At 36.5% G+C, this 18460-nt stretch overlaps 2 long non-coding RNA genes across 3 annotated transcripts in view; one reads left to right on the forward strand and one right to left on the reverse strand.

Moving 5' to 3' along the window:
- LOC124956228 overlaps positions 1-18460 on the reverse strand; it is a 79276-nt gene that overhangs the window by 59473 nt on the left and 1343 nt on the right. The window lies entirely within an intron of this gene.
- LOC124956229 lies at positions 2883-5439 on the forward strand. Its single transcript, XR_007103180.1, has 3 exons — positions 2883-3069; positions 4627-4952; positions 5027-5439. It is a non-coding gene; the product is annotated as an uncharacterized LOC124956229 (long non-coding RNA).

The raw sequence follows: 18460 nt of genomic DNA on the forward strand, positions 1-18460 counted from the left end.
ACGAACATCCTTGAATTTTCAAATATGTCACCCTCGCATAATTCCTACCTGAGAAGGAAGTGAGAGGCAACGAATAGGTTGAACTTGAAACAGAGCTCTTCTCTCGCACGTAAACGAATCTAGTTGAATCAGGTAGGTAGGTACGCGTTCGTAATCCCGGACAGTGTGCATTCTCGGTCACCCTCTTGATTCATACGTATTGCTCGAGGGTATCATGCACACCGTAATCCGTTCTGATATACAACATTGGCCTAACGTACGCCGGCTCCCAGGACATCAACGTAATGACGGGAGTGCACGTGACCTGCCAAACCGATACGCTACGAAAACTTGGAAAAAAATCGTTATTTCGATCTTCATTGTTTAGCGGGATCATCAATTTTCTTCCTACGTTTTAATTTTACCTCATTTTTTATCGATCGATCGATCGATCAATCGATCGAAAAAATGTGAACTTTATAATAAAACATGTTTTATTATCGATGGGAAGTTAATTATTCTTTCTAAATAACTTCAATTATTAACGTAATAAATTTGAAATTGATCTGAACGAATTAACTTTGAAATAAAACATGTTATTAATGATGGAAACTAATTTAATATATTTTATCTTAAATGACTTAATATTTTTATATGGGTTAAAGTGTAATAAAGGGAACGAGAACAGCCGTCCATTTTCTTTCGCCAATAATTACGATCAGCTGATATTAATAAAATCTTTCCCGGATATAAAATTATTTGCAACAAGAAGAATGGATTAACAGGTACATGTCAAAGAGATTTTACTATCACGGACATACCGATAAATTTCGTAAAAACCAGACGAGTTGGCGAACCTTTTCGAGAGTGTGAAGGGCAAACACGCGACTGGTCCACAGAGAGAGGGAGAGGAAGAGAGAAAGAGAGGACAATCGATCGATTTCGAGATGAACCATGAAAATCCACAGGTCCATCAAGCACCTTTCTGTCACCATATAAATAGCTTTCCGAACGATTGTCTGTTAAAATTCAAGTCGATGTACGTCCAAAGGGATAATTTTTCAAAACTAAAAGAATTTTATATTAAATGATGCGAATATAAATAATAAAGTTTTGATTTAAAATATAATATCTAAAATTCATTCTTATGAGCAAGTTATTCGATTATGCTCGTTTAGAACACACCACGTACATACCACGTGTGACCTCATTGTGAGTTGCTCGATGAAGAAATATATAGATCTCGAAGGAATAGGAGAAAAGGATAGCAAATAGGGTTAAATTTTGTAAGAACAGACAAACAGCTTTTTGTTAGTAAGGACCTCGCGTTCGTTGTAAAGTACTCGACAATGGAGACAACCGATACTAATCTAATGCAACGTAATGGCATAAGTACCGGCAGTGAGGCCATATGGACTTTAGATTATACGCTACGGTCCATTTAGCGAGGGTACGTCTGCCGAGTGGGAGAACACTATGAGACCACGAGGGATCTCCAGACGAACTTTCGAAATGTATACTAATTGACTTTGCCTAGAACTTCTTCTCCATTACGCACTTGGGTTACGATCGAACGACACGTGAAGAATATTTAGTGGCCCATTTATGAAATTTAATCGAATTCCGAAACTTCATATACATATATGTATATATATATATATATATTCAATTAAAGAAAAAAGAATTTAACTTGCTAGAATATATGCCTCTAAATCGGAGATGTACGTAGAAAAAAATTTTGCTTAAATGTTGAACGAGTCCTTTTAACAATTTAAATTTATACACCATAGGAAAATCCTTCCTATTGTTCTTCCATGAAATTGTTAAGAGTGGATCGAAGGGTGGTTCCATGTTTCGTCTCTATCCCCGAAGTAGTCGGAACGCACTTGCGAGCACTTTCAGGTTCCTCAGGCGAAATACGTGCTTGGTCCCTGCGTATGTTCGTAGCAGTAGCACTCACGTAGCGAGTCGAGATTGCACGGCAAGGCGAAAGCCATGGATAAGAAGGGAAACGTGAGACGGGAGAGTGAGACAGTACTAGTCCTCCTCCGCGGTGCCATTAGCTCGCTAATCTTAATGCAAAGGGGTCGGTGCAACAACCACCACCATCACCAACACCACTACCAATGCTATCGTCTGCTAAAAGGAGAAAGCGTTGGTACAGACGCCTACGTTGAGAGATCGTTGCTTTCCTGACAAGGACCCTCTCTTTCTCTTCGGTCTGGCTTTTCTCTTCTCCCTTGAAAGCATTTTGCAAGGCCTAAGCTTTCCATCAGAAATATTCGAGAAACTCGATTTAGGTGAATTCTTTATCGGCGAACGTTTTGAAATGAAAAGGATCCTGCTCTTTCTCTTTCTCTCTTTCACTTTTATTTATCACCCATACTAGAAATCTCTCTATCTTTCTCTTACTATACCAAGTCTTCTTCGACGCCTTCTTAATATACCCCACATATTTCGTCGTACCACAACCATGCCGCCCTTCTTCTCCTCTTCCTCCTACCTCACGGAAAAACGCAAGTCAGGAACCGGGAAGTTGTACGAGGGAAAGAGATAGAGAGTACCGCGTTATGAATATTTTAGAAAATCCAATTTTCAGCATTGCCACCTCACCGTCCCGACCGTCCAAGCAATCTCTGACCCTTCTTCCTCCTTCTATCCTCTCTCTCTCTCTCTCTCTCTCTACTTGATATCTTTCTCTCTCATCGTCTTCCTATACTCCTTTAGACCATCTTTGCACCAAGCGAATAAGGTGCATATGAGAGAGTAAAATAGATAGATAGATAGGTAGATAGATAGAAAGGGAGAGAGAGAGAGAGAGAGAGAGAGCGACGTACCTCGACAATATTGACTTCGGTCGGGGACAACGCTGGCTCAACGGCTGACGAAACTTTGGCGCGAGATACTTTACGTGCCTTCCCACACTGTACACGGATAGAGACGAGCAAACTACTGACCTCACCGTCCAAAGTAGCAAAGACATTCCAAAGCGTTCGCCATACTCTCTTTTTGCTTCTCCGTTGATTCTGGACATCCCGTTGGGAACGTGCCTCCATTCGCTGTTATCACGAAGAAACAACCATTGCTCAAGTATGTTTGGCTCGTTTAACTTGTCTTCAGAATATCAATCAATTTCTTTTATTGTCCAGATTTTATGTCTTTCTGATACATCTAAAAGTCGACTCACAAGGCATAAAGGATTAATTCCATGAATTATTATTCTAATGATAGTATTCGTTTTTCATTGACTTCTTTAAAAATACACTTCTTAACTGATCATGCTTTTTTCTTCCTTTACACGTTCGTATTTTTTATTCTTTTTCTTTTTTTGAAAAAAATAATACGTTTTAATTATTTTCTCATAACTTTGAACCATTGGCTTTAAAATTTTTCTGATATAAAATATTGATAAATAAAAAATATATTTCTATAAAATTTGATTTAACGTCAGAGTAATTTGTAAAGTTTGTTAAAAACATATTAATGATTAATATTAATTATTTTGCTTCAGGCAATCACTTTTGAATTTATTCGGATTACGTTATAAGAACGATACATTTGATATACCATTTTGATAATTGATATGAAACAATATACCTATATATATATATATATATATGCATGTGTGTGTGTGTGTGTGTGTGTGCGTGTGTGCGCGCGTTTGTGTTTATGCACCTCAATCGCAAAGTCACGAAGAACGTTCGATATTAAAAGAGTACAAGGACGGTTGAGCTGGTCGAGCGACGATACGCTCGCGCGACACCAAAATGCATGATAATAGCGATGCGAGAGAAAATTTTCAACGAAATATTAATAACCTGAAAAAGCAGAAGCGAGAGCGCGAACGCATTTCCCAACGTTATTTTCGCAACGGCGCGCACACCGTGCGCTCGCGTATGAATCTCATGAATCATGATCATGACCGCAAATTTAAAGGCGGCGCTTCGAAATAATTATCAGAGCTATGAGAAAATAATCGTAGAGAAAGAAGTGAACATTTTAAAAGGTGCTGTTTTTTCATCCCACGAAAATTTTGGAAAAGTTAAAAAGGAAGAAAGGAAAAAAAGAAAAGAAGAGAAGACAAATTGTTCAGCCAAAAAGCGCACTTTAAAAATGATCGATACAAAACCAATGTAGCTACTAAACGAGAATTAGAAATTAGAATCCTTTATTATCTCTAATGAATTATTTTTATACAAAAAAGAAATAAATATTCAAATTACTTTTATTTATCTGGAAGAAATAAACTTATATATGCATATATATATATATATATGAAAACGTATATAATAAAATAAAAAGTCATTTATATTCGTGGTCTATCTCGATATACCAATAATTGATATACCCTCTTCTTCCAGTTCGATACATCTACTTAAGATCCCTAAAATAAAATCCCATCGAATGACAATTATTTCTAATAAAGTAAATATTCGAATTTTTAAAAGTAAACAGCGAAGGAAGAGCTTATAAAAAAAAAAAAAAAAAAAAAAAAAAAGAAAAAAAAAAGAAAAATAAGAATAAGGGAAAGAAAAGTCCAAAACTATTCTTAGTTTTTGTTTCCAAAGAGAATCTGATGCTTAGACAGAAACGCTCGAAAGGGTTTCACCTTCGTCAGTGTTTCTATTAAAATCTTTCTTTTCGTAGACTACCAGTAGCTGGTCGATACGATGTGATGCTCCAGTTCCGTTTCAATTTCAACGCCGAATGCACTGGAAGTAGAGAAAGAGAAGGAATGAGATAGCAAAATGAAAGGAAGAGGAGGAGGAGAAGGAGGTAAAGAAGAAAAAGAAGAAAAAACAGAAAGAGGATAAGGTTAGAGTGTGAGCCAGAGAGAAAGAGAGAGAAAACTTCCCATAGGAATGAATACGGCAGTGTCGGCAACTCGTTGCAAAATCGTCGGAAACAATGCGGGATTTGCGACGATTATTAAAGAGAGAGAGAAAGAGAAAGAGAGAGAAAGAAAGGGAGGGGTAAGGGATGTTTGTTTTATCCAAGCAGCGCTTAACTCGGAATAGCATATGCAAACGAGCTTTTTTGATGGTAGGTACCTCCGACTACATGCAAGCTACCACCACTATCATCACTTTTAGAATTCTATGGATAAGAAAAGGCGAAGGGCAGGAGACAATGCGGAATCGCGCGGAGAAAACTTTCGATGGGGAAGGAGTCTTCTTCCTTCTCGTTGCTTCCACGCAATTACCTTTCCAACGTGGTCAACGATTTTTCTACGAATCGTTCGGTCCCTCCTTTTCTAACTTTGTCCTCTTCTCTAGAACCTTTCTTTCGCCTTCTATTCGTGTCTCGTCGATTCTTCTCTCGATTCATTCCCTTAATGCTTTCGGTGACTTCGGGAAGTGGATCGTTCGCTTCCTCCGTAAGATACGATATTGTTCTTTTTCTTTTAGAAAATTTTACATTCTTTTTCCTTGACGAGAAATTTTATATGAAGTAGGAGTAACTGAGGAGTGTGATCGATAAAATTTCCAAAATAATAAACGTATAGAAATTACATTTTTCGACGTATCTCTTGAACGTAGACGAATTAATAAAAAAAAAAAAAAAAAAAAAAAAAAAAAAAAAAAAAAAAACAAGAAAAAGAAGAAAGGAAGAAAAAAGGAAGAGAAAAGAAAAAAAAAACTCAAAATAGCATCTCCTTCCTTTCTGTCTCTATCAAAACTAAGGATAACGAATGAAATTTTCGGTATAGTCGCTTCACCGTGCAATTAACATGATTACGATCATCGTTCATGATCGCATAATCATCTTGCTATGCTATGCAGAAAAGCAGGCAACATCGCCAAGGCTTCCTACAATTTCTCAGCGTCATTTCGGATTACAGCTGCAGGACTTCTTGCTGCTATCTTCCTGGCGACGTCGTGAGCTCGCTACCGATTTATTTCACGACCTGTATGGCTTCATCTCAGGGAATCGTTTAAGACCGACTCGATAAACGGAACGCCTAGCGTGCGGAAGCCATGATCTTTTTTCTAAATCGTCCCTTAGGCGTCGTTCGACGATAGCGATGCGTTGAAAAAGAAAAAAAAAAAAAAAGAGAGAAAAAAAAGAAAGAGAGAGAGAGAGAAAAGGAAAAAGAAAAAGCAAAAGAAGGAAGAAAGAAACACACTCGAGCAAGCAATCTCAGCGGTAATTGTCCGTAAGCGGTGCAAAGATTGCGGCTAATTTCTGCTCCTCCGTGCGTGCATGGAATTATTCTCCCTTTATCTTCTCTCTTTCTTTCTTTCTCTCTTTCTCTCTTTCTCTCTCCCTCTTTCTCTCTCTCTCTCTTTTTTTCATCTCTTTCTTTCATCTCTTTCTTTCATCTCTTTCTTTTTCTTTCTCACTTGAACCTTTCGTAACTTTTGTCTTCGTATTCCTTTCGCCAAAGGCCACAAAAGGATGGACTGCGTACGTGCGGATTCCGGAACGCATATTTTCCCTCGTCCGTTTGATTTTTCCAAGCCCTTCCATCCCTTCTAGAATCACCAACCTACTGTTTCCTTCGTGGCCAATGGCAGCAGGTAAGCACGTATGGCACAAGTTTTGGATTGATGCCAAAAGACCGGTCAAATTCAGCCGCACGTACAAAACTTGATAGAAGCCACGATGGTGAGGAGAAAAAGAGAAAGAGGGAGAGAGAGAGTTTGGAGTAGTCGCTACCCTGGAAAAACAGTTGGCTAGCCTACGAAAAGAAAAAAAAAATAGGTAAACTCGAAAAGCTCTTACTATACCAATTGCAATGTTCTAAACGATTTCGCTCGTTATATATATATATATATATATATATATATATATATATATATTTTTTTTGTTAAGAATACTTTATAAATCATTACGAATTGAGATCTTTAACGAACAGTCCAAGAGATTTCAATAATTAAACCTCTATTCTCAAATCTTTTTTCTATTATAAAAAAAAAAAAAGGAAAAAATACAAAACTATGATTCTCTTGGATTGTTCAAAAATTGATTCCATTTCATTTGAATCGAATAGAAATTTCTATTAAAAAGTATGACTAACTTATTCGAAAGCGTAGAATTCGATTCCCTTCGTGATGTATGAATTGTTAAAGACTACCTTTCCGTTAAACTTGTACATAGCGACGTTGGAAAGGAAAAGAGAGAAAAAAGTAACAAAAATTGAAGTCTCGCTGGAGAGTCATTGTTAATTCATGTGTCGGTAGAAACGAGTACATCGACGAAGAATTTACAGCGCTACGTGAAATTCGACAAAAATCAGGGTAAAGAAAAAAGAATCGACAAACTTTGATAAAAAAAATGAGAGAGAGAGAGAGAGAGAGAGAGAGAGGGAGAGAGAGAGAGATCGTAAATTCGACAACATAAACATATATTATGCAATATTATTTATTTTCATTAAACAGGACGTAAAAGTCAAAGATCGTTGACTCAGGTGCAGTTCACGAGTGAAGATAAGAAAAATAACACTATGTTTGTAAGCTATTAAACGAGTCAAAAGACACGTGCAAGATGTATATACTGCAAGTGCAAGACAGACTTGTATAATAACGGGAAATGCAAAACCTTAGAAGTTTAAAAAATATTAATATTTACCGAACAGAAATGTTTCTGCGAGAACAAATGTGTCACGAACTGTCCTAAAATTGGATTCATATAAACCGGTTAAAAGTCGATTTCTAGAAAAGAACCGATTTAAAACGAAACGTTATATATAAAAGAAATAACGATATCGATCGTTAGTAAAACGAGCAGCCGTTCATACATTCCTACACATTCATAGGTACCCGTAAAAATAATTTCGTTCTTCCAGCAAAGTGTAGCCGGACAATAGTTATAAACTGAGAAACATTACCGTTTTATTATCGTCCAGGGTGTTCAACGTTTCGTTAGTTGGCCAATTAGAAGGAGTCACGGATTTATGAGGCATTTAATAGAGACACTTTGGAGTGTCTGCCATTCGTTGAGAGTTAATGGTCACGATTGGTGGATTCTCGACTGGCAAAAAGAAAATTAAAACAAACGAGAAACGATTTGGAAAGTTAAAGACGAATCGTCAGTCTAGTCTGTATTTTCTTCTTTTTTTTTTCCTAAATTTTGCTTGGGTTTTCAGTCATTCAACATGGTCAATGAATAAAAATGAAATGCTAATGAACTTGCCAAGGACTACTAGTAGTTTAACGTATGAGTGACGCTTTCGTCGCGCCTTCTTCCTACTCTCTCTCTCTCTCTGTCTCTCTCTCTCTCTCTCTCTCTCTCTCTCTCTCTCTCTCTCTCTTTCTCTCTCTTTCTCTCCGTGTGCAGTTAGATAGGGTGAACGTGCTGGCGTTTCCTTTATTAATATTCAGCGATTCCTTCGAGTTCAAACGTAGCCGATGTAAGGAATCGTCTTCGAGAGCGTCAATTCCGAAATTCATCGAGCACGCTAGGTAACTGGGTATCCTCCAAGGTGTTAAGAAAAAGAGTTCAACACTTGGGTGATTTATTTCAAAATGACTTGAAAATTTGATAGTGCAAATAAAAAAATTATCTTATTACAATAAAAATGAATATATCACAGAACGAATGAACTCTTCTTTTGTCGCACCCTATAGACAAAGTGAATTTTGAGTAAATTAAAAAGATGAAGAACAAGAGATTCGCAAAAGGAGAGGCTTGTATACTAGATGTGATAAAAAATCCACCTTTACTTTTTTTTTTATTTTTTTTTTTTTTTTATTAAAGGATCCTTTCCTTTTCTTTCTTTTTGTTTCTTACGTTTTATCGTCAGTAGTGTCCTATTACCTCCCCTCGTTACGTCGAGCATAATGAATTATAGCACGATATCGTTTTACTCATCTTCTTACGTTTAAACAGACACACACACACACACACACACAGAGATAAAGTTTATAAAAGTGTAAGCATGCTCGTGTAGCAGAAACTTCGCACGGTTTCTGGTTTACCGAATTTCTCTCCGTGCTCCATATTTTTTTCAATTATTTCACGAGAGACTGACGGCTCGTCCCAGCTCTCGTTTTTCTCGCCCTATTTGACATGCGTACGAGAGAGGAACACGAGGAATGAAAGAGATAGAGACCGATGAAAGAGACTAGGCGAGAGATTTTGATTAAAGTTAAACAACGAATCAAAATTCTATCCACGTCGATTCTTCGTTTTCCTGATCGAGAAACAACGAAGATAAGAGTAGACTTTGTGGGACGCGAGAGAATAAAATATGATCTCATTTATTTTTCATCTAACAAAAAAGAATAAAGAAGAGATCCCTGACGAATATAATATAATTAAAATAGCAAGAAATTAGTATTATTCAGGTTATCTGTATAAATAAAAAGAAAAAAAGAAAAAACAAAGAAAAAGTCCCTCTCTTCAACGTAATAGAAGATTTGAAAAAGATTCAATGGAATTTCAATGGGAAGAAAAAAAAAAAAAAAAAGAGTAGAGAAATTGTTTTGTATAAACGTTAAGGAAAACTGATCCCTCAGAGGTGGTCTTATATCACACACGCAAAATGCTTTCATCCGATCATCCAACGCGGCAACGTTATCACACGAAGGATTCTGTAGTCATGGCCGAGACTTCGTCCGAGCAATAAACGCTCGAGTTCTTTGCTCTTTGCTCGCTCACGTACGCCGAAAAAGAGAGAGAGAGAGAGAGAGAGAGAAAAGTATAGTAGAAAGGGAGAGGGTTAAAGGACATAAGAGAAAATGAAAGAGATGGAGATAGGAGCAGAGAGAGAGAGAGAGAGAGAGAAGGTAAAGCTTGGTTCAACGCGAACTCATAACCGTTGACTTCCTCTCTCCAGCTTGCCTCTTGGAATATCCAACGTTGCATACGAGTTCGAGACCCAACATCAGCCCATAAAAGAGAGAAAAAGATAGCTTCTCTCCTGCAGCTAGTACGAAACACGAGCCGTTCAACGTCGATGTAACATCCCTGCACTTTTCCAGTCTTTCCGATACTTTCCGAACGCGTTTTCGAGTGTAATCATTTTCGAAACAACTTCTACCTAGAGAAACGATCTACTACGTATTTACCAAACTCCATTTGTTTTTTTTCTTACAAGGATTAACTTTTTCACGAGAATTGAACGTTCAAACGAAATAAACTTGATGCGTTTTCTACTAGATAATGAATGAATCAAAATTGATAATAAATTGTATGGGAAAAATCTTGAAGAGAAAAAAAGAAAAAAGGAATGAACGAACAACAACAAATATTGATTCATTCATTTTCCTAAAGATTACCAATGACATCGTGTAAGAACGTTAGTATTTCCTTGAAACGTTCGTAAAGGTTACACAGGGGTGCTTACTCGTGGCACGTAATTTGAAACGTTATACCCGTACATCCCATCGGATAATCTATTAATCGAGGCGCGCGGTCGACGTTGGAAATAATTAGAGAATATGCGTTCCGCGCTCAGCGTGTAGGTATATTACTAGCTCGTAAACGTCTTACATAATTTGTTCTCGCCGCGAAGACCGTCGTTAAACAGGACAGCCGTGTTTTATCAATTTATTTAGATCTATATTAGGAATTATTAAATAATAAAAAATGCGAGCTATCAGAGAGAGGTCTACATTATTGCTTGGAAAAGAAAAAATTATAATATAATAAAACGTAATCAATATTTATAACAAACTTAAATAAAGTTCTGTATTATAAAAATATTGAAAATCTTTTCAAATATTATTTCTGTTCCATTCGAACGTAATCGAATATTTATTTATTAAAAAAGAATATAAGAACGAATAGAACGTTTATAAGTCGAGGAAAACGAATTCTCGGGAAAAATCGATCCGCATGGACCATTTTCATCCAGCCTCCGGCATTCGCGATCTATATCTCGCGCAACAATCGCCGTTCCCTCCTCCGGCAATAGCCGAGAGCTCGTAGTTTCCTTCGACTCAAATTATGTCTTCTCTTTTCCGCGTTCTATCGCACGTTTCTCTCACTTCCTTCTGTTGTATATGTCTACACATACGTTTTGGACTTTCTAGGCGGCATCCTGATTACGTTTGCTCTCGGCAGAGTAAAAAGGGAGAAGAAGAATGAGAAGAGGAAAAAGAAGAAATGGGAGGAGGAGCAGGAGCAGGAGGTAGAGGAACAGGAAGAGGAGGAGGAAGAGGAGGAGGAGGAGGAGGAGGAGGAAGAAGAATCTTAGGTGCACGCGAACTATGTCGCAAAGCTCGAGTCACGTATACTCTCGCGCAATATCTCAAGGAGCTTCGTGCTCGGCCATTGCGGTCTCTCTCCTCAGAGTTTTCCACTTCCTCTTCCTCCTCCTCTTCCTCCAGCACTCTCTTTTCCTTCTCGTCTTCCTCGTCATCCTCGTCTTTCTCTTCGTCGTCTACGCCGTTAGATAAGTATGTACTATATCCACGGTAGAAGCCATGTATAGTGAGCGTTACGAGCAGACGAAAACGGGCAAGCTCGTTTCAGGCAAGTTTAAAAGTCGCGATACGATGCTTCGATGCGTTCTAGACGACACGGGAGGAAGACCATCGAAACTGACTACATCGAGATCTCGCATATTTCCTCTCATCGAACGTGTCCGCGAAACCGTCAAGAGATCTTTTATTTCTTCAGACGTTCCGAGTTTCTTCGAAACATTTCGTTTTATCGTTTCTTTTTATACGTATTTTTATAGTTGATACGTGTGCGTGCCTGTGCACGTATGCCCGCGTATGTGCGCGTGTTTGCGTGATATAAATACATAGCTTTGAAAATAAATTTGGATCTCAAATGAATGAACGAAATGAATTCATTATTTTTAAAAGATCAAATACATATAATATATTCGAATCGTTTATATAAATATGCCAAAGAAATTCAGCTTAGAAGCAAGGAAAGTCATATAATATCGTCGACATTCCGTAGAATACTCTTATAATTACCTCATGCGAATAGGGAGAAAGTTAACGTAGTCGTTAGCTTGTATATCTACAAGAAATTGCTGCCCCAGGCCATAACCAGGGATGATCCATAGGGGTTTTCGACCTATGAATAACACACCCGCTGTAACGCGTCTACTCTCGAGTAGAGTTTTCGACGACACCGTTCTGTCGTTTCTTCCCGCGTGCTCGAACACGAGTAAGCAACATCTGCGTCGACCCTGAAAATAATAACCCCACGATGCTCTCGGCTCTTTGCTTCGTTCGTTCGTTCGTTCGTTCGTTCGTTCTTACTCCTTTGAATAATGCACCTGCAATATCGATTTTAACTTTTTCTACCCTTCGCTCGATTATTTTCTATATTTACCCGTAACCTGATTTTTGGTGAAATTATTTTTCCCTTAAGCAATTCTTTATTTAGTTTATCCTTGTTATTTTCTTAATACCTTTTCTTTAAAAAATTATCGATTTATTTTTATATATATACATATATATATATATATATATATATATATATATATATATCTAATACAAGCGAGAAAGGATTCGAATTTGGTTTAAAATTAAATGTCATTTATATTTTCAATTAATATCAATAATTATAGACGGACAGACCAATTTACTATTCAATAGCAATTGGTATCTCTAATAGAATTTATCAGCATCATGATTATCATCATCCTCATAGTTGTTAACATAACTCTCTACCTTTAAATCCTCCTATATTCCGATTATTTCACGAAACACTCGAGCCTTCGGTCTCTCCTCTCTCCTCCTAGAAACCTCGAATTCCTCTGACCATTTTCGCACGATGGCAGCCGAGCACGAACTCCGACACTCTATCGTCCGTCTATACGGGCGGATTAGGTATTCGATTCGAACAGGCTCGAGTTCGATCGCGAGATCCGCGATTATTCAAATTACGGCATAAATCTGTGGTCTGTACGAAGGGTGCAGTACATTCTAAAAGGATTTCTAGTTTCTATCTTCCCCTCCCTCTCTCTCTCTCTCTCTCTATATATATATATATATCTCTTTCTCTGTCTCTCTCTTGAAACTATTTTCCATGTCTGTAATTTCCTTTTTTCACGAAAATTCTATTCTCAAATCGAATCTAACGAGGGACGCTATTATTTTGATGATGTTCAAATTGTATATTATTTATTATTGGAAAAAAGATGAATCTCCAATTGAAATATTGGATATTTAAATAAACGGGACAATACGATATTTAGTAAATTGTGTGGAGGTTCTCGTGAAAAAGTTTAAGTGGACGACGGAGTGTCCGTAGTTAGTGGGTCTAAAGTATAAGAGTAAAGAAGACGAGCGAGGTCTCCTCGACTTAATCGATTCTAATTAACTGAAAGTTTACAAGTCCTCCCTAGCTCATTGACCGCGAGCTCGAGGGCCACTAACTACGAGACGAATAATTAATAAATTTTCTGCTTAGCAACGTAAAAAAAGAAAAAAATTACGGCTTACTATCTACGAGATGTATTATAATTTTATCTTATAGATGAGACATAAAAATCAAATTATTTATCTCGTTATATTCCTTTCGAGTAAAATATCTTTGCTATATCTTTAGAAAATTTAATATCAAAAATCTAATTATAAAATAATAATAATAATAATAATATATCCTTTATAATATCCTAATCGATGATTGGTTAAACAGGTAATACATAGGTAAATTATATTTATACTCGCCAAAATACTACCATTTATCGGTAGAGCTCTTTTCCAAAGCAATTTCATTAATTGAAGATAACGGATAATACAACGGCTCATTTCTCGTTTCCACATTTGGTATTTGCAATTGCCGTTAATTCCGATAAAAAGCATTTTATATAATACAACACTAACGCAAAGTCAAATACATAATAACGATAGAAATGTTTGATGATTTATGTAATTGAAATCTATCGACAAATTATTATTTTATACCCTATATAAGAAAAAAATAATCTGATTAAAGTAAACTTTAAAACGTGAAAATTTTATAAATTAAGTTTGACTATTTAATTAATTTATTTATAACTATATTTTCGTTCTCTGTCAATCTTCAATATTATCAAAACAGATTTTCCTGAGTATTCGTTACAAATCTCCATTCTACTGATACTTTCTACGTTTCATCTACATTTCCGAATGCATGCATTTGTAGAAATGCGTATAACTTGATTACGCGTATCACGAAACTAGCTAACTTCCGTTACGTGCAGAACTGGGAATTTAATATATTGATAGTTAACTAAAATTCAATGTTCGATGAATCGAATTCTGATACTCTATCTACACCAAATGAATATTATAGATGAAAATGAAATAGATAATATTCCACAAGATTAAAATATTTTAGAATAGAATGAAAAATGCAAATTTAATGCATTTTTAAAAGAATTTCAATCTGAAAATAAAAAATGTTGGAAATTAATGATATTACGAATAACAATTTAAGAATTCTTTTATCGCTGTTATTTCATTAATATATAAATAAATATATATCTTATAAATTTAAATAGAAAAGGAAATATTGAGTAATGTTAATCGACGCTTGAGAATTCTTGAGAAGCCCTTTCAACATCATCAACGGATTGCATCGTGAGAGGAAAGGTTAAACCCGAAATATTCCCATAGCGGATTCCCAGATCGTTGAGAAGCGTTCCGGGTTTCGCGACGATATTAAGCCACATTTCACGGGCTCGAGTAAAGAACTAGATAGATAAATAGATAGATAGATAGAGAGAGAGAGAGAGAGAGAGAGAGAGAGAGAGAGAGAAAAGTATATCCCATCTTCATCCACTTTCTCAGAGGCTCTCCATCTCCTAACATTATAGCGTTACACTCCTTCTTCTTTTTCGGAACAGCAGAAAAAGATAGATGAGATCCAAGAAATAAGAATGAGAAAATAAGAAATATTAAAAAAAGACAGGCTAATTTCTCCTATTGTTCTCTATAAATTTGTATAGAAAAAATATTTTTCTTAATCTCAATATATACATATAATTTTTCCTAATTTGTTTTCTACTTTACTTTGCAGAATTCTCTCAGAGAGAGAGAGAGAATCTCTCTCTCTCTCTCTCTCTCTCTCTCTCCCTCTCTCTCTGTCTCTCTATCCTCGTACGGTTAACTTAAGTTTGTGAGTTAAGTTATTCCCAAAGAGCAGCTCGCACGCCATTACCTATTCGCATTCCCGTGGTGGCGGATCGAGACCGAAGTTTCGTGCACTTAGGCTTCCTCCTCTTGCTATAACGAGACGAGTAAACCGAAGCAACACGTTGCAACGACGAAACTCGTTCTATTTATCAGCTTTAGGGGTTGGAAGAACGTCGTCGTCGTAGCTTTCGTCGCGGAGAGCCGAACCTTAAGGCTGTCTAGGAAAGATAGATAAATGGTTGGATATCTTTATCTTTCCTAGCATTTCGAGGAAAGAGTTACAACGAAAATCACCTTTGTAAGATTAAATTATATAGATAACTAACATTAAGATTACAAACAAATTTGTGTCTAGCAGAAATGAAACATTAAAAATATTAATAATCGAATGACGATTAATATGTGATATACATTTTGATCAATTTCGAATGTAACTACGTTAAATATCAAAATATACGTAGAATAATATCGAAATCATCGCATATAATCGAATTAAAATCAGAAGAGAATTCAGAAAATATTGGGCTACATTATTACTGTTTTTCAATAAAAGAATTCATAATTCGTACGAAATAATACGAAAATGTACGTAATTCATTCATTAATGGTTGATATTTTCAAAAGAGCTTATCAAATAAATTTTATATAACATTCGAATTTATTTGTTTCTTTTTTCTTTTCGATTAAAACAGTAAAAAAGATTTTTACGAAATAAGAAAGAAGAAATGTTGAAAAATAAAACTCATAAATAATAATTCTTCGAAAGAATTCTAATTTGCAAGGAAATTCGTAAAGTTAGTTAGTCGCAATAGTAACTCGCATATCTCATAAAACTAAAGTGCAGTTCACTTTCCGAGTCTTTTTCTATCCGCATTCTTCTCACGCAAGCGAGTGTAGTAGCGGCTGCATCCAAAACTTACTCGAAAGGAAGTTCATGCAAGTACGAGGGACGAGAAACGAGGGAAGAACATGCAGAATTCATTCTTAGCGTCTGAGTAAACTAATTTCGTGATTTATTCTACTAGATATCGTGCAATACTGAGAACTTAGTAATTACAGATTCTTCTATTTCCTAATAACAACAGAAATTTAATTACCTATATAAATTATAAATATATTTTCTAATCGTTCCACTTTTTCTTTGCTCAATATTTTTTCGACAATTTTTTCTATTCTTTTTTCAATAACATGTATCTACACTCTTTTAAATAATTCCATACGAACGTTTCAGTAAGATCAGAATAAAAAGTCATAAAAGGGATAATGTATACTAAAATACTCCAAATGAATCGTAAATTTGTAAGAAGGAAAAGAAAAAGATACCTTCTAATACAAAAGAATTCAACGAGCACAAAGAATATTTCCGTTTGATGCGGTTCTTCTATTTCTTTTTCTCTGTCTCTTTCTCTTAAAGTTACAGTGAAACAATTAGAAGGGCAGACATTTTTTTTATTGCCTCAACAAAGGCATACACAAGTTTTATGTCGTTTTAACGAGCGAATTCGAGCAAGGTTCCTCGGTGGAAACTCTTGGAGACGGATTTTTCCATATCTCCCTTTTCTCTTTCTCTCTCTCTCTCTCTCTCTCTTCATTGTATTCTTCGTGCCAACGCACGCGTGCACCCTTCAATTTTACCCTCCTGCTGTCTCTTTCTCTCTCTCTCTCTTTGGCTTTAACTTTCATGATTCTGAAAGCAAGGGAGGAAACGAGAGGACACCTACGACGTTTCGACTTCCGATGCGTACACTGCTTTGTTTCGTTACCATGGTATATACAAGAGGGATTAGGGTTTCCGAATCACTGACTATCTTCTTTTCTTGGGATGACTCCAACGAGGGGTAGGAATATTTAGAAAATAAGAGAAGGGAAAATAGAAGGCAGGGATTTAATCGAAGACTCGATAGAGGAAACTTCAAAGAAACGAAGAAAATTCCTTTCTATTGGTAAACGATTGTTGGATATTTATGAATATAATTTTCAATAATATGATCGAAATAATCGTTCAAGATGATCATTCATCTTTTTCTATAACGAAGAGGAAAAAAAAAAAGAAAAAAAGGTGATCGATCTCTAAGCTGAAAATTGAAATTATTTCGGTCAAACGAAATATGATTATTAATTGTTCTAAACCGTTAATATCGAACCAATCATAAGAACTGGCTGTGAATTTAATCCTTTTGCTTTTTCCTTTTTTTCTTCTTTTTCATTTGCAAAAATGCAACACCGAAGGTACGAAGAGTTGTAAGATAGGAAGTCGCATCTTACGAGTCTCTACTCTACTTTTCTCTATCGCTTCATCTAATTTACCTCCTTCGATATCCTGCCCGACGCAGGTGCTCGATCCAATTTCAGAAGTCTAGGACGAGTCGTCGAGAAGAAGGGTAAAACGAGAGAAGTACTTGGCGGACCATTACTACAGTAACCCGTTAAAATAATCGACTAAATATTTATGTCGGTCTTCGGTGCTCTCTCGGAGACGTTGGTGAGCCAATAAAAGTGGTTGCAGAAAGGAAGGAAGGAAGAAAGAGAGAGAGAGAGAGAGAGAGAGAGAGAGAGAGAAGAAGGAAAAAAAATAAAAAAAAAAGGAGAGTGTGCAAGAATCAGGCCAGCACCTGTCTAAAGCCCGTTGGACAGGAAGAGTCGAAAGGTGGAAGCACTTAAGCGGCAGCTTTTCAATAAACCACGAAACTCGTGGCCCACTTTCCCTCATTTCTTCTTTTTTTACCTTTTTTACCGTAGCACGAGCGATTCTAACTCGACATTTCTCTCTCTCTCTCTCTCTCTCTCTCTCTCTCTCTCTCTTTCTTTCTTTCTTTCTTTCTTTCTTTCTTTTTTCTTTCTTTCTTTCTTTCATTTTTCGTCTACCTTCGTTTCTCCTTTTTATCTCGCAACTTATATCACCTCTTCCTTTTTCTCTCTTTTCCCTTCCCTCTTTCTCCTACAGACACATACACAGTCTCTTTCTTCTTGGCCTCTTTTCTTCTCTGTCAAGGACCACGTCGAGAAGGAAGGATGAGGAAGGACTAAAAGTTCGGCAACTGGGAGATAAAACACAGGTTTCGGCTTCCGGACAAAGCTCTCAAACTCGACCTGTCTTCTTTCTTCTTCTTCTTCTTCTTCTTCTTCTTCTTCTTCTTCTTCTTCGTCTCTCCTTCTTCTCCATAGACCACATTGATTCCCTTTCTTTTTTTTTTTGACTTCTTATCTTCCTTCTCTTCTTCATCTTTTTCTCATCTTCGTTTCTCTTTTTCCACGACGTACCAAACGGCTCACGACACTTTAGGGATTCGCGATAAATTGCTACGACAATGGCGGAGAACTGCGAACGCCAGTGAGACGATGGAATTTTAAGAGGCCGAGCTATGAATTTAAGAGAGTTATTACGACCTCTTAGGACCGAGAGAAAGAGAAATAGAAAGGTAAAGAGGTAAAGAGAGAAAGAGGAAATA

The sequence above is a fragment of the Vespa velutina genome, chromosome 21, assembly GCF_912470025.1.
Source record: "Vespa velutina chromosome 21, iVesVel2.1, whole genome shotgun sequence".
Classification (NCBI taxonomy): Eukaryota; Metazoa; Arthropoda; class Insecta; order Hymenoptera; family Vespidae; genus Vespa; species Vespa velutina.